The sequence below is a fragment of the Manis pentadactyla genome, chromosome 7 (genome assembly GCF_030020395.1).
Source record: "Manis pentadactyla isolate mManPen7 chromosome 7, mManPen7.hap1, whole genome shotgun sequence".
NCBI classification, from domain to species: Eukaryota; Metazoa; Chordata; class Mammalia; order Pholidota; family Manidae; genus Manis; species Manis pentadactyla.
In genome coordinates, this window is record NC_080025.1 from 139,054,075 (window position 1) to 139,069,459 (window position 15,385).

Genomic DNA, 15,385 nt, shown 5'->3' on the forward strand with positions numbered 1-15,385 from the left:
CCCAGCTAAGGTGACCTTAGGGAGCTTCGCTAGCTCTTAGGGCCCTAGAGAATGTAAGCCAAGAACCACTGGGCTAATGCACAGCCCCTCTATTTCAGGGCTGGGAAACCAATTCAAGATACCTTATTGGCCTAGGGACACATAGCACCAGACACCAGCTGCCCTGACTTCTACTTGGTATGCCTTCTACTATCACAAAACATGGACTGATTAACACATTGCTAGGCTCTCTAGAACCCTTTTTAGATTGGCTGACAAAGTTAAGTGATTTCAGCTGCATGCCAAATATTTAAATTGCTTGAAAATGTGGCACTGTGACCTAAATTTTTCCAAAGCTTAGTCACAAAGCAGAAGGAAGTGATTCTCATAGACTGACCCATGCCAGAGGCTACAGGCCAGCAGCAAAATGGATGCAGAGGTTTCTCACCCCTGATTGTAGAGTAAGCTACAGAATGTGGGTCACTGACATAAAATGCTCAGCTGACATACTTTGTGCTACATTTTTTAATTTAGGAAATGTGCTAATTCCATTTATAAAACACTGTAGGAGTGCTCCCCTTGTCAGTGTTTGCCACTGCTTAATTAAGTAGCATTGACAATCTAGACAAGGGGGAAAGAGAAAATGATCCAGTAGGCACAGGACATGACTCAGGATTTGGCTTTCGGTGAAAACATTTTGCTGAATCTGTAGAAAACACATTAGATAAAAATTATGGTGAGAATTCAGCTAATCTATGTTCATATCTAATATGGGAAGATTAGGTCACGGTATAGAAGAAAGACTTAAACTACAAGACTTTAATTCCAGGTGAAATTGATCTATGTTGTTAGAGATGATGAAAATAATTCATTTGTAATGAATGGATATATTTGCAACTATCAGAATGAAAATTAAAATTTCAAACTATCTGACACCAGTTATACCCAAAACAAGATGATTATGAACTTTCTTGTTGAAAAATATTTACTGGCAAGTATGGGGAGGGAGAGAGGGATTCTGGCATTTTGTTATATTGAAAAAAAGATCATTCCTCAAAAACTGAATTAATATAGTTTGTACAAGCCAAATTTATATGATATCAAAGCTTTGGGTTAAGATGTCACATTTATTTGGCACAATAGAAACAAATTTACAACACTACTTTGCTTGGTAAAAAGTCGTTACTAAAACTGAACTAATTTTAAAAACTATTGAACCACAACAAGAATGTGTATGTAGAAATAAGCAAATAATCCCATATATTCCCTACAGGTACCTAGGCTGACAGAGTGACCCCGTGAAAGAGCCACAGCTTCCCCCTTTCCTCTGACGCCATCTGGCATCCAGCTGGGGGCAGACTGAGTGTGAGGTTCCCCTGACTTGGGCCCCTGTGGTGCCTTGTTGATGAGCAGGCTCTAAGCTACCCATTTTGGCTCAATCAAGAGAGAATGGAGCATCTTAACTCACCCTCTTGATGGTTGTGACTTTTCACTTTTCTACTCTTAATCAGAGACATTTTTGCAAGAAGCAATCTGGGGCAGCTGATGTTTCTCCCCTTAGTCTTCCTAGAGCATCTGAGTCATCTGGGAAAATGTGAGTATTTTGATCTGGGCTCTGTTGGGTCTCACAGATGAACATTCACCAAGATGCCTCTGACATCTCCGAGCGTCGGCAGACCCCAGATGCAGAGATGACGGCCACAGCTCTGCTGTCTCTCTTCTACATTTAACCGTGCAGGCTTGTTGCTGATGACCACAGATGGGCTTCTACCTGGGCATGTGAGGCCATCTGATGGATCCAGAATCCCCTGCTGCCTCTGATCATGGCCATAGGGCAGCTTCACTTATGAGCAGTGGCCAGGAAGCCTCTGTGCCTCCATCTCTTAGGGCTGCAGTATCCCATTTCCCTCTCTTTGGTGGACACTACAGGGTGTCTGTCTCATCTCTTCAGAACCAAAGGGCCATTGCCCACATATGCACCACGGGACTGTGGATTGGTGCCAAAGCACCATAGGCATTAATCCACCAGATAAAATCTCTCTTCTGGCTCTTATTCTGTCTCATCCTTCCAAATAAATCCAAAGACACAAACAACCTAGCCATTCCCATTTTCCTGTCAAGGACTAAAGAAACCATCTTGGCAGATTGTGTCTTTCCTTCTCCTTTAAGAGATGTTTAGACTTCTACCTGGAGTAGAGATGAGCTCCCTCCAGATCTGGGCATGACCCGCGGCATCTGGACATGTGTCTGCCTCTGATGTGTGTCCTGGTCCTGGTGTATTTCCTGACCCCTCCTAACAATTTCTCCAAAGCAAGTGATCGCTCTCCTCTGATTCAGGATTTAATTTTGCCATTTCAGGGGTCTTTTTCTTCCTATGTTGCTCTAGTATTTTAAAACATTTTTCAATCAAAAATGAATAGATTTTTTAAAAAATGTGCCATAAATGCAAACTGCTTTTTAAACCAAAGTTAGTCCTGACTCTTATAACATGCAAATGCAAGAATGGTGGTGTGTTTTAGGATTAGTTAATGTACCATATGTAAATGATTTTATGTCATGAAAAAAATTGTAAAATCAAAGTAAAAGCTATCTTTTTGTTGTTGTTGTAAAGGCTCATGTGTTAATTATATTGAACCTTATTAGACATCTACCAGGCTTGGTGATGTAAGCTCCTGACTGTCAAATGCAGAGGTTTAATGTGCTACTAAATTAATATACTGATACACTCTGCAGGCAAAGACATTACATTTTTAACAGTGCAATTGACTGCATGTAGTTCAGCTTTCAAACACATTGCTTGTGAAAAATTGCAAAAGGCATGTTCTGGTATGTGAGCTATGTTTCTAAAATGCTAAGATAAAAAGATCTACTTTTTGTTTTGGTTTAGCCAAAACCCAGTATACAAAGGGTTTTACACAACCTCAGAAATAGTTAAGCTATTGTAAGAAATAAAAAATAGCAAACTATCTCCTGGTCTGTATTCCTCCTGTAGACTTAACTTATGACATCTGGAATTTAAGAGAGAGTGCTAATTGCAATGGGAAAGAAAAAAAATTGCACCTTAAAGGCCTGTCTCTTCCCTTAAAGACTCTAGTAAATGTCTGTGGGAGCCACTTAACTGCCATTTTAGGATGCCTAAAATCTTTGTCGTTTACTGTACATCCTTGAATTTTTAATATTTTGTAAAAATTAAGACAAAGGCCAAATTACTGTATTCTATATACATTCATATGCCTTATCATGTAATTCTTAGGAGTAGAGGAGGAAGTTGTATGTATAGTTTGAAAAAAAAATCTCGAAAAGAGATTAACACAAAATTCGTGTGTTACAAAACTGGAAGTACAAAATATACTGGAAAAAACAGACATTAAGTAAGGGTGACCTTTTTATGTTCATTAAAAAGATTCATGAGTTTTAAAAAGGTAAGAAATGCTAGAACAAGCAGGCATTCAAAAAGAATGCTGAAAGGTGACACCCTAATCTATGATTTCTTGTGCTTTGTTCACAGTTCAAGTCTCTTTGCCACTGTACACGTATTGGCAGGGCTCCTAGCTGGAATTAAAGGTTCACAGTATGTGCAAATTTAGAGCCTTGGTGCAAAGAGCTTTATGAAAATGAAGTGAGGAAAGCAATTTTACAATTATGTGTAGGGCTATTCTTAATTTGTAGAATATAGTCTACCAATTTCAGAGACTCCAATAAAAATAAGGAATTCCTAAAGGTACCTCCCTAACTGTTCACATTGTACAACAGTATTAATATTAAAAATATTGTTTCTACAGTTTGCTTGCTACTCAGAATCATGTAAGCCCAGAGAGACCAGGTTTGTTCTGCTCTCCCTCATACCTGTATGCTCAGCACAGCACTGGGTACAGAGTGGACTTAAATAAATATTTACTGAATGAATACATCAGTACTTAATAAAAAATCAACATAAGAATGACTTTGGTACCCAGAAAAAAAATATTTGATCTGCAACTGGGTGTCTGCTCTACAAATATCCACCCAGGCTGTGGGTCCAGGTGTCAGAGATTAATCTAGACGCCCAGACACAAACCAACCCGCATGCCTTTGGTACCAACTCTCCCTGAGCTCTCGAATCGAGGGTCTTGTACTGACTCCAACCTAGTTTCAGCATTTCCTTAAATGGTTATTACTGATTGCAGCATATTAAGCAGATTATTACTATTTTCCCAGGTTTTCAGAACCTACTTAATATTGCTTCTAAGCCACCTTACACAACAGGTGTGTCCACAGCACCAGGCAGAAAAGGGGTACTTGTCTCAATGGCTAGACCCTTGCTCCCCTTTTCCTCCTTTATCATCTGTGTCTTTCTCCTTTGAGATGATTAGCAATGTCAGATTACCTTTGTTTGATCTGCAAATTACTACATATTCATGGAGGGAACTCGAGAAATATTACTGTGTTTTTAATAAACTGTTTTGTTAAGCTTTTTGTTTTTGCACATTAATGTAGAAGTCACGACTCTCCCTAGTGAGGTGTTTCCCTCAATAGAGGCAAAAAGCACTTTCTCTATGGCTCAGTGGTTTTACTGCCGGAGGAAACATCCCATTAAATTTTCCTGTCAGGCAGTAGGGAGAAGAGAGATTCATTATGTGAAGAAAGGCAAGGTAAAGGTTTACTAGGTAATCAATCAATGGTTATACGTCCTTGTTTCTCTTATCAGGGAAACTGCCTCTCAAATATCTTAGAGGAATGAGGGAATTTCTGGAATAGTAACAATAATCTGAAAAGTATACATACTCTGATGTACTATTAATCATAACATTTATCATGCCTTATGGCTAGGCGTTTGTAAGTTTAAATTCTCTTTAAACTCCCTTAATACTAAACAGCCAGTATGAATAATAGGTATCATAAGAGGTCTGTTATGGTTCTAGACAGCTCCACGGAGCAATTAATGGGTTGTCTGGGTCGGTGTCCTGCATTATTTGGACTTTGTGATTCTAGATTTGGAAAAGAAACTTGCAACATGCTTGATATACTGGATAGTTCTTAGGCCCATGAGGGTGAAAGCATGCTGGGCTGCAAGTCCAATCACTGGGAGATGTGGGTGTCTGGGCCAGGCCTGTCCCTGCCTGGGCTTCAGTTTTAAAAGGGTGAAGTTTGTGTGGGGTAGCCTCTGAAATCTCTGTTCTCTAGTCTACTGGCTGGAGGAATCTGGCCTGACATTCCATGTCCCTGGCCTGGTTTACCTTATGCAAGGTTCACAGTAATGTGATACAGTTTTAAAAAATGCTTCCTTTACAATACAGTTTAAACTTCCATTTTAATTCCTGAAATGTGATCCCACAAATTTCCTTACCTACATTCCGTTAGTGACTATTTCCTGGGTCTCTTTTGCCTATCAGGTTCCATATTCTTTTGACAAAAGGAATGGATTCTAAATAGAAGGTCATTAGGTTTCATGATAATAAAGTGGTGAGAGACTGAATTACAGATAGACCATATATATAAACCAGACCATACATAAAACTGACCCAGGAAACCAAACTGCAGAAACCTGCCCAGAAAACCAAATCATTACCTACAACCACCAGCTCAGGAAGCCCCTGGCTACAGGGCTGACTTGTGTGAGAAGTCAGACTAACAATCCAGGTAAATATAACTTCATGCAATCAGTTCCAAATCGCCAAGACTTGATTAACTGTCAGCCTCCCAAATTTTTGTCCCTGTTCCCAACTTTAAGGCTAACCAAGGCAAGCCAAATATGCTCGCCTAACCAAAATCAATCACGAAGCACATACCCACTTCTAGTTAGCCTGCCCACATCTCCATAACCACAGACGCCAGTCAGGGGCTACCTGGACTCTTCCATGCCCCTACTCTAAATTAAAGCCTTCCTACTCCTCTGCCAGCCTCTGAGTCTCTGCCAAAATGAGTCACTCAATGTGAGTCTGATTATATAGTTTCGCTTGTTCTCATTTGGTTGGCATTTATTTATTTCCACAATGAGAATAAAAAAAGACCCAGAGAAAACGACCTCAACTAGACATCAGTTGAAGCAATCTCTCCATATTCCCCTGGTCACTTATTTTTAGGTTCTGGACAGCTATTGTTTACAAACGTCCACATATCTAAACCCCCTATACTTCTGCATTCCTAACACCTACTCTGAGCCTATGACTCTGCCCCAACTTCTCAGGGAAAACTGTAGCCCAAGACCATCAGCTTCAGCATCTTACCAACTTTTCCTCAAAATTCCTAGGTCTCCGTCACACCTTTCTTCCCTTTGTCTGGTTATGATGGAACAGGAAACATCGCTTCTGTCCAGTACTCTGGGTCCTGTTGTCCCCATCTTCTCCCAGCTTTGATCTACAGATTATTTACCACTCTCTCCTGTTCCTCCCAACTCTTCCCATCTCTTGTTTTCTGTGAGCACTTAGCTGTGCCAAGGATCTACCATCTTAAACTCTCTCCCTCCCTCCCCCACTCCAAGCCGCTTTCAGCCGTCCACCTCCTCTCTTCCCTACTTTAGAGCCCAAGCATTGGAATTAGTTATCTATTTTTCAATTTCCATTCACTCAACCATTTGCAATACAGTTTCCACTCCCGTTGTGCCGCTGAAACTCTATAAAGATCACCGATGACTTTGCTTTTCCCTAATACAATGTATATCCTCATTGCCTGATATGCATAGTATGTAATATGGTGACATGCAGCAGAAGTTCTTCTTTCTTAATTTCTTAATTTAAAAAATAGTTCTGCATTGTGGAGCTATTTACCTGAATAGCTAGCTTTTACCTAAATTAACTCTTACAATCCTCATGACAAGTGGATGAAATAGGTCTTATTACCATTATTCCTATTGTGGAAGTCAGGGCTCACAGAGGCTAAACCTCCCCCAGCAGACCACACATCTGTTCCTTCTGTTCTTCTCCACGATTCATCCCTGCCTGTTATTATCCTTCTGGGATAATAACAGTAGTAGATAGGACAATACCACCCAGATTTCCTGCACACATTTCCTGGCACATGAACAAGGGCTCAATGTATGTTGAATAGTAGTATTTTCTACATCTAAACCATGCCCCCCACACAGAATATAGTCATTATATTCTGACGAATTAAATGTGCCCAGATTGGTCAGAACAGTGACACTCAAGTGATTATGTTTGCTGGTTTTTGTGGCCTGCTGGGGCTTTGAAGGCAAGAATGGGCATTCTTCTCGGACCTGGAGGTCTCCAGGGGCCTGGTGGTCACATTGATTTTAGGGAGTAAGAGAAAGCTTTCTGTATTACCTTTTTCCACAATATGCACTCCCTCATTTCTAAACAGGCAAAATTGTAGATGGTGTTATTTGGTAATCATAGTCATTTACCTTTATCTCATTATGGCATATATTAGTTTATAGGTGTGAATTGAGGGGGAGAGTGCTTACGTCTCTTTTTCCTATTATGTACATGTATAAATATTGAAATTCATGAGGTTTAACTTTCAAAACCTGCTACTCTAGGAAAATAAAGTCTAATTATGGAGTTGAACAAAACAAAAGAGGAATTAAGGCGATAGATGTACTGATTTACTATCCTGCCTTCCCTCCCACCGGAATCAGCTTATGGGGGGGAGAGAGGACAGACAGCTGGAAGAACGAGAGGCTGTTCACACAGACAGTGAAGAAGGCCCTCCCCTCACATTTCAGGAACTGAGCCAAGGGAGAAAATTAAGAGTGAGATACTGTATTGACACTGCAGGATCCCAGTACTCATGTTATTGTCTGAGCTCCTCAAAAATCCCTCCTAAAATAAAAGCATGAGTATCTGTCATTCTGTCTAAATATTGTTAAATGCTTAGGAAAAGTCCCCAGAAGAGAGTTGCCAGTTTGCCAGGAAGTTCTATAAAGAATTGCTTACCAACTGGGTGATGCTTTTCTTAGTGTAAGAGGAAGGCGATATGACAGGACACATGCGGTTACAGGCGCTGTGTGACTTTAATGATGCTGCCCTTAGGGAAAGAAATGATACCAGGGGAAAAAAAGGAAACTGTAGGAAGCAAATAGTTCAGTAGGTGCTGATTTTAAACACAGAAAGGGTTTCTGCCTCAAAATGCAATTCAGGCAAACATTTGGCGAGGAACCTGTAAATCAGATAAAAGGAGCTTAAACTCAAATACAGACGGAAAAGGAAAAAAAAAGCCCCCAGGTAAGCTGCCAGAAGCAAAGCAGGTAACTTGGAAGGATGTGAGAGCTTTCTGGATGCCATACTGAGGCTCTGAGGATATTCCGAAACTCTCATCCACGCTAGCTGGAAGCACTCCTTGTGGGTTAGGTCCTCTATACTATAGCGAACAAACCCCTGAAACAAGAGAAGTTTACATTTTACCATGACAGATTAATTGTTATTATTTTACAATCATAACTCTGAGAATAGACTCACCACTGGAAAATAGAAATGGAAGGGTTTCTTTTATTTCAGTGAGTATTTTAAACGTGGAAAAATATTTGAAAAGCTAAAGATCCGGGAGACCATAAAACCAAAAAGTGCTGAATTAAGTAACAGAAAGGGGCTTCAAAGCTATTTTGGAGCACAGGCAAAAAAGAGCTGATTCCTGCCTGGAGAAGATGATGCATCATCAACTACTTAACTCTTATTTGGCTTCTGTAGCCTCCATGAGGGAAAGCGGCCTTAGGTATGGTTCAAAGGAAACTAAGTTCAAGGCGTAGGATGCTACTGGAGTTCTTTTTGCTAGATTCAGGTCACTGAAAAGAATATGCAACAATCGTTCTTGAGTAATGGTTTGGTTTTCAGAGACTATAGTATTATTTTTGTATATTGTCAAGAATAACGTGGTGAAACAGGTCTAAAGGATTACACAGACAGGTGAATTTAGGGATGTTCGATGCCTTTCCCAGAGAGTGCTGATTAGTGGCTCCCTGGAAAGGCCTTGGGTGATGCAAGACTCTGTTCTTGGCACTACCCCATTCAACTTCATACCACTGTCATGGATTCCTAAAGCCAGAAAGATTCATCTGATCTGTAAGATGACACAATACTGGAAGAGAAACTAAACAAAGAATGAAGATTCACATTGGTCTTGAAAAGTAAAAGTGTAAAAGTCATAAGCCAAAAGCAATGGGAAGATTATATACTTTAAATTTTGTGAATTTTATGGTATGTAAATTATATCTTACTAGAGCTATTATCTAAAAAACAAAAGCAACTGGAGGATGTCTAACTGGAAAATTTAAAGCCATATATTTGAGGTAAAACACAAGCATACTGGATAGGAGAAGCTTAATTGGAGATAGTCCTAGGGTTTGAGTACACTGTGAGCTCAAATCAGTCAACACATGGGTCTTAGCTTCCTGAGGAGCAGATGTACATGAATCCTCATCACCTACCAGGGCTGCAAAGAGTAGATGCCTATTAAATGCTTGCTAAATAAATATGCTTCTTCCAGAGAGAGAAAAAAGATTACTTATAAGGGAAGCCCCATCAGGCTATCCTGAGAAAGCACAAAGCAGGGGGTATTATGCTCCCTGACTTCAAGCTATACTACAAAGTTATGGTAATCAAAACGGGTTGGTACCGGCACAAGCACAGTCCCATAGATCAGTGGAACAGTATAGAGAGCCCAGATCAAACCCATGCATATGTGGTCCATTAATATATGATTAAAGGAGCCATGAACATACAATGGGGGAAAAAACAGCCTCTTTAATAACTGGTTCTGTGAAAACTGGACAGTTATATGCAAGAGTATGAAACTGGATTACTGTCTAACTCCATACATGAAAGTAAACTCAAAATGGATCAAAGACCTGAATGTAAGACATGAAACAATAAAACTCCTTGAAGAAAACATAAGCAAAACTGTTGAATATAAGTATGAGCAATTTTTTTCTGGATATGTCTCCATGGGCAAGGAAAACAAAATAAAAAATGAACAAGTGGGACTACATTAAACTAAAAAGCTTCCATACAGCAAAGGGTACCGTCAACAGATCAAAAAGGCAACCTACAGTGTGGGAGAATATGTTTGTAAATGATTTATTTGTTAAGGGGTTAACAACCAAAATATATAAGGAGCTCAACTGGGAAAAAAATAACCTGATTAAAAAATGGGTGAAGGACTTGAACAGACATTTCTCCATAGAAGAAATACAGATGACCAACAGGTGCATGAAAAGATGCTCCACATCGCTGATCATGAGGGAAATGAAAACAAAACCACAATGAGACATCACCTCACACCAGTTAGAATGGCCACTATCCAAAAGATAAGAAATAACAAGTGCTGGCAAAGATTTGGAGAAACCCTCCTCCACTGTTGGTGGGAATGTAAATTGGTGCAGCTACTGTGGAAAGCAGTACGGAGGTTCCTGAAAAAACTAAAAACTATTTGACTCAGTGATTCCACTTCTAGGAATTTACTGGAAGAAAACAAAATCCCTGATTTGAAAAGATATATGCACCCCTGTGTTAATTGCTGCATTATTTACAATAGCCAAGATATGGTATCAACCAAAGTGTCCATCAATAGATGAATGGATAAAGAAGAGGAGGTATATATGCACAATGGAATACTATTCAGTCATAAAAAAAATCCATTTGCAACAACATGGATGGATCTAGAAGGTATTATGCTCAGTGAAATAAGCCAGGTGGAGAAAGACAAATACCATGTGATTTCACTTATCTGTGAAATATAAAAACAAAGGAAAAGCAAAATGAACAAAACTTCAGTTCTCAGAGACACTGAGAGGTGCCTGGTGGCTACCATGAGGGTGAGGAGGGTGAGGGGGATGAAAGGGCACAAAAATTATCAATCATAATACAAGCTGGTCATGGGGATGGTAGCACAGCGTGGAGAATACAGCCAATGATTGTGTAACATCTCCCTATAGATAGTCATTGCACTAGTGCTGGGTGAGGATTTAATGACATGGTAACTGCTGAACCACTGTGTTGTACATTGAAACCAAAATAAGATTGTATATCAATGATATTTCAATAAAAAAAATCTGCTGCTTAAAAACAACAACACACAAGAAAAGCCAAAAACTCAGCACAACCTTACGCTATAAGAGCTTAAATATAGGAGTTTCTTTTCTAATTAAGAAATCTGACATAGAAAAAAGACTAAAAATCCCAAATGTTGACAGGGTTATCTCCGGGTTAGAGAATTATGGGGAAATTGTCATACCGTTATTTTACATTTTTGTCTCTTTTCCTTGTATTCTGCTTCTGAGGGATGGGAAAAAAATCTTTGCTCCTGCCTATCCCCAATGCCAGGTTGTTTGAATGACAGAGGGTTATGGACTCATTGTGTCCCCTCAAAATTCATATATTGAGATCCTAACCTTCAAGGTGATGTATGAGGAAGTGTTGAGATCATGAGGGTGGAGCTCTCATAAACGGAATAAATGCCTTTCAATAAAAAGCTCCCATCGACTGCTCCCTCACCGCTTCCATCACGTGAGGACACAGCAAGAAGACTACCGCCTATACGGCAGGGAACAGGCTCTTAACCAGACGCCAGTCTGCTAGCACTGGGGGTTTGGCTTTCCCTCTAGAACTGTAAGAAATAACTATTGTTCCCAAACCATCCTGTCTGTGGTGCTTTGTTGCAGCTCCAACTGAGACACTGAGTATGCTGAAACATTTATCTTCTTTAAAAAAAACTTACAAGCTACTTTCTATTATTTATCTTTTCATATTTTTTGTGCATACGTCTTTTCTCTCACCCTAAGCTGCAGACACCTTGACTGCAGAGATGATATTTTATGAGTTGTGATATTTTATGGTCTGATGGCAAAGGACAACAGCAAGTTCAACCACTGTCTCTTATAAATAATGTAACTCAACTGGGGAAAAGATGAAATTTCATCCACAGCGTTGCTCTTAACCTCAGCCTAATTTCATATACTTTCTATAAGAAAAGATACTTGACTCAACTTAAACCAAAAGAAAAAGAAGTTAACACCACGACTTCAAGTTTATACTAGATGCCAATCCTGGACGTCTCCTCTTTTTTCTTATTGACCATGAGGACAAACATTCTCTCTGAGCATTAAGGTTTCTTCCAGTACATGTAATTGGTAATTTATCTGATGTCACCCCAATGCCTCTGATGGAGGACTGCCACTTCTGAGTGTAAGTTACGCTGCACAGGAGTAGTTCACCACTCTCAACCAATTACAAGAGTTACTAGAGCAATAAACACAGAAGAAAAACAAAGGCCACCTGCTTAGGTGGGGGCACTTGCCACAGGGCAGTGAAAAAAATATCCTTCTAAGGTCTTTATTTCTGGCTAGACTTAGAAGGGAGTTTATCTTCCATAGTTATGGGGAGTTTCTGGGCCAAAGATTGCCCACGCATGCACAGTCCCCGGGGCCTCGGGAATTAGTATTGGTGAGAGACTGTATTTCTACCATTGGTCATGAGAGAGACCCCGGAGTTAATAGTTAACATCTTGAGCCTTCAATACAATTTCAATTTAAGTTGTAGACTTATAAAGAAGAGCATTAAAAATAACCACAAAATAACGCAAACCCATAACTGACCCTACATCACTTTCCAAGCCACAGTCTGCTCTCTAAGCTTCCCATTTGCAGTCAGAAGAGCTCTTGTGGCAGGAGAAGTGAGTCTAATGCAAGATGCACTGGACGTCTGTCATCTCAGTTTCACTATCAGAGGCTCTTGAGTTAAATAAACTTGACAGTGTGGGGCTACATGGACAAACTGGTTCGGATTATGTCGCCAAATCCAGTTAGTCCAACCAGATCAACTCAGGAAAAGGAGTCTAGTGAGTCACAATAGAGAATTCCACTCAGGCTGCCTGCACAGGCCACAATTCATCTTTGCCCTGAGACTCATGCTAAATAGTCTTAATTATGCAGTCCTGAAGATACCAAATATTTAGTCAGAGTATGGTTTGAGATTTAAAAACAAAGCAAAATAAGCTAATACCAATGTATGGTAGGCAGGTGGAAATGCATAAAGATATAATGGATGAGTCTGAATAATTATAAAAGAATTCACTTAAGAAAGTAAATACCCTAAAATTCTGTAAAATGATTTGCTTACCCAAATAGTTTGAATGACCCACTGCTTTTCCTGCTATGCAAGTCCTTTGTCTTCAGGTAACGAAAGGTTTAGTAAATAATCACACCTTTCAAATTAGTGACATTTAAAGCCTCATTAATCTTACCACCTTCCAATGTAATGATTATAAATATTAGAAGTTACAAAGTTCTTTATCCTGTTCAGCCCTCATGACTTTTGTAGATGAGAACAGGCACCACAGTTTAGGAGAAGAAACCATGGCTACTCAAGGTTCTCTTTATGTCAGATTATAGCATATTTAATATCCACAATACTTTTTCTGCCTTTGGCTGTTCTGGTCTCTCCCTAAAACCTACTACTCATCTTAAGGCAGTTATTAATTATTACTTACAGTGTGTATGTGTATTCCTGGATGTTCAAGCATAGGGAGCAGAGATGGTCACCAACAGTCAGTTTACCCCCATTTCAGTAGTGTCCCAGAAGGTACACTCAAATGTCACCACGAATATTTATGATTCTGCAAGTGACACTGTCTTTCAACAGGCAGGACTGATGGACCTAAGAAGAACCTGATGAATAAAGACTGTGAAGCAATAGGGAACTACTGCATGATATTTTACAAGGAATGGCTGGATGAAAGTAATATTTTAGGAAAACTTGACAACTATGGTAAGAGTGTACTGAAGTAGGGATTGGAGTAAAATACTTTTGCATGAGCCTATAACCCACTGTTGCTACCTAAGATGATAACTACTAGTCTTTTGTGACCAAAAACACAGGCTTTAAATTACTTAGGTATGAACTACTTATGTTGATTGATGTAGTCAACTGCCCATGTGAGAAAATGCTGCCTGAGACTAGCTAGCTGGTGTTAATGGCTCAATCTGAAAGCTCATGATTGAGAAGGCAGTGATCTTGAGTCTTGTTGCTAAGATAGCTTCATATACATTCATTTCTCCAACAAATATTTTTGAGTACCTGCAGCTGTAAGTGAAAGTTGACCAATTTTAAAAAAGGAATAAAGGTAGTAAGGAGGTTTTTACAACTTGTGAAGGCTAAAAGCTATAAGATCTGTTGCAAAGTTAGGATTTTTGTCTTAATTATCTGTTAATGCATGAATTACTTAAAAACTAGAGGTTTTTTATTTTTCCCCAAAATTTCACCTAAAGACATTATAAATTTACCTATATTATTCTATTACCTACAGCAGCTCCTTTCTTAGGTGCAAAATTTGGTAGTTTTGCAGGAATTTTCATTGAGAGCAGAGCATATGTCTCTGGCCCTGGACATGGGCTTGGCTCTGTGACTGTTCTGGTAACTGTGTGGGGATAGAGAGGACAGTGTGCTGGGTCCCAGCTCAGGCCTGAAGATGCTTTGTATGTTTTGAGTATTTGCAACTGCACAGAGAAGACTGTGAGCACATCGAGAAGAATTTGCTAGCACTGAGTCCAAAGAGAGAAGAGAGGAGCAGTCATCTGGATGTCCCAGGATCTATTTTAAGAGGCAGAACAGCGATACACCAGGTGTTATGAACCAAGTCCAGTTTCAGTTTAGCCAGAGTGTGAGCTGCAGCTGTGTGAGCAATAGAAACAACTGGTGTTAAATCACTGACTTCTGAGGTGGTATAAAACACAGCATCTTTGTGCAACAGCAAATGCATATGGGGGCAAAATGTACTACTGGAATGGAGGTTTGCAGGTTCTTATCTGAATGCGGATTTCATCTGTTGCTTCCCACCCGCACCCCGCCGGGACATGGGGGATGGCACTGTCCCAGAAAGAGCTTAATGTGTGTGACTTTTTGTACCTTTCCACTTATTACCTTTTCCAGCAATTTGCTGCTTTTGGTTTAACTATGTTGGCTTCCCATTGCCTTTCATTCTTCTCAGAATGTGTGTATTTTCCTATGTTTTGGAGGCAATCTTTCCACTTTTCTGACACTTTGTTTTCTTGGAAACCGAAACGCTTTCAAACAACAGTCTCTTTCTCTAACATTTCTTTCCCCCTTAAATCCTTACCAATTTTTTGGGGAAAAGGAAACATTAATAATAATCTGTTCTTATCATTCTTATTTTTGTTTGATCATACCCCAACCAGGTTCTGACAATTTAGGGAACACCTCCAGAAACTTGCTGCGTGTGTTTGTTTTGATGACGTTGACATATTAGAATGCCTGGAGGAGAAATGCACAGCTGGAAGAGTATGCCACAAAGTGCTGTGGACCCTCTCACAGCCGCCACAAGGTGCTCTGGACCCTCTCACAGCCACCACAAGGTGCTCTGGACCCTCTCACAGCCGCCACAAGGTGCTCTGGACCCTCTCACAGCTGCCATAAGGTGCTGTGGACCCTCTCACAGCTACCACAAAGTGCTCTGGACC

The 15,385-nt window shown here is 39.9% G+C and overlaps 1 protein-coding gene and 1 long non-coding RNA gene across 3 annotated transcripts in view; one reads left to right on the forward strand and one right to left on the reverse strand.

Moving 5' to 3' along the window:
• The window catches only part of LOC130684322 (uncharacterized), a 61,757-nt gene that overhangs the window by 45,356 nt on the left and 1,016 nt on the right, over nt 1–15,385 (forward strand). The window contains exons 2-3 of the long non-coding RNA XR_008998577.1: nt 15,104–15,218; nt 15,312–15,347. This is a non-coding gene — a long non-coding RNA (uncharacterized LOC130684322). The remainder of the gene's footprint in view (nt 1–15,103; nt 15,219–15,311; nt 15,348–15,385) is intronic.
• The window catches only part of TPK1 (thiamin pyrophosphokinase 1), a 354,196-nt gene that overhangs the window by 20,899 nt on the left and 317,912 nt on the right, over nt 1–15,385 (reverse strand). The window lies entirely within an intron of this gene.